The sequence below is a fragment of the Octodon degus genome, unplaced genomic scaffold (assembly GCF_000260255.1).
Source record: "Octodon degus isolate 3935 unplaced genomic scaffold, OctDeg1.0 scaffold00054, whole genome shotgun sequence".
Taxonomy (NCBI): domain Eukaryota; kingdom Metazoa; phylum Chordata; class Mammalia; order Rodentia; family Octodontidae; genus Octodon; species Octodon degus.
In genome coordinates, this window is record NW_004524630.1 from 2,542,621 (window position 1) to 2,544,521 (window position 1,901).

Sequence of the window (1,901 nt, forward strand, 5' to 3'; positions counted from 1 at the left end):
TAATGAAAGGATAAATAGAATAGTTTGTTAAACAGTAACAAAACAAACTACTAGCTAACTTATAGGAATTTAAATCATATCTACAAAAAATTATAAATGAAGAGAGTAATGACGAAAGCAGACTGTCCTTTATTTTAGAAGAAAACTTTGCATAACTATAGAAGTCAATCTGAACACCGTATCCAGGAGCCAGCGGAAGGGGCCTCTCACCAGGCAAACCTGAGACGGCTCAAGCATTAGAATAGTGACAGCAAATCAGTTAGGGACAAGTGTCCTACTGAATGAAGTGGGAATTACTACTACTAAAAATAACTTTACATATGATATGGGGGGAATGAACACCTTTTACAATAGAAAGCCCACTGATACTATTTTTTAATGTATCAGTTATTTAATTAGGTTCTTAGTAAAACATTTAGAACACTAATTTATGAGGATAAATTCCATTTGTCAGAACCAAAACGGATCACAAGTAGCCCTGGTGCTGAGGAACAGCTTCGATTTTTGCTAAAATCTGTGAGCCCACCGCTTTCCGATCCACCTTGCAGTGCTCTGAAATCTGGTGTCTCTCTTTCTCCGTGCTGAAGATCTCGCCCTCCTGGTGTCTGGGCTTCTGCAGCTGCTGCTTCTTGATGTAAGCATCAGTGAGGTGTTTGGGGATTTTCACTTTGCTGATGTCAATTTTGGTAGAGGTGGCAATGACAGATTTCTGGTGTGTTCTTCGTAGAGGAACACGATTAAGGCTCAGAGGCCCAGTGACAAGTAGCAAGCCACTGGCCAACGGCTTCAGGAAGACCACTCTCTTGCCTCTGTGACACCCGGTGAGGGTGATCAAGATGGTGCAGGGAGTGACGCGAGCTCGAAGTGTCCTCACATGCTGACTGAAGGGTTTCTTGTCGTGGCTCAAGAGCACTTCTTCAGGAGGGCAGTGTCAGGGCATTCTTCGAAGCTTAACCACCCGGGTACCTCCATTCTTGTCCCCACCGACCGGTTTTATGATGGTAGCAAGAACTTTCTCCTTCTTCTTCTTCTCAACCTTTGGTTTAGCAGCTGTGTACTTTCTCTTGTACAAGGCCTTTCTGGAATACGCAGCAGATCGGGAGCATCTTCCAGTTCCTCTAACAAGGACAGGATTTCGGCTGCAGTGGGGCTGCCCCTTCTTGGACTTTTTTGCCTTCACTTTATCCTTTTTACCAGTATCACTTGCGGAAGCCTTCTGGGCTTTGAGTTTCTTCTCTTTAGTGTCTGGCTTCTCAGTTTTTTCACCCGCCATCTTGCAAGATGGGAAAGAGCCTGGTGTTGTTAATAAGTACAAAATGCATATTCATTATCCTCGTGGTGGAAAAGTTCCACCACTATTACAAGTGATACAGATAGATAATGCATCGATACTCTGGTCATCTGTCATCAGGACAGATGGCGGCTTGCACCTCTGGATAGGATGTCCTGTGAGGGACGAAGTGCCCCTCCTCCAGGGGGTCTTTGGACAGCGGGAGAGCACTCCATCACAAGGAAGCAACACCAACACAGGCGCCTCTGCGCTGCGAAATGCCAAGGTGATAAACAATGAGGAAAGACCAAAGAGTGTATTTTATGCCATATTTAACAAGAGTTTAATAATGTCAACTTTCACAATTGGCTCTTTGTCGAATAAAGAAAAATTTGGAAATCTTTGTGTCATACTTGCAACTTTTATCTAAGTTTAAATTATTTCAGGCTACAAAATTAAAAGAAAAAGTAGGCAAGGCTGGGTGCGGCAGTGCATGCCTAGAATCTCAGCACTCACTAGGGGAGACAGGGGGACTGTCGTGAGCTTGAGGACAGCGTGGGCCACAGAGTGAGGTCAAGGCCAGCCTCAACTGCACAGCAAACCCTGTCTCAAAAAGACAAAAAAAAGGGAT

General features: G+C 44.3%; 1 pseudogene; it reads right to left on the reverse strand.

Moving 5' to 3' along the window:
- Positions 1 to 415: 415 nt before the first annotated feature.
- Positions 416 to 1,316, reverse strand: LOC105742475 (annotated as a pseudogene).
- Positions 1,317 to 1,901: the final 585 nt, after the last annotated feature.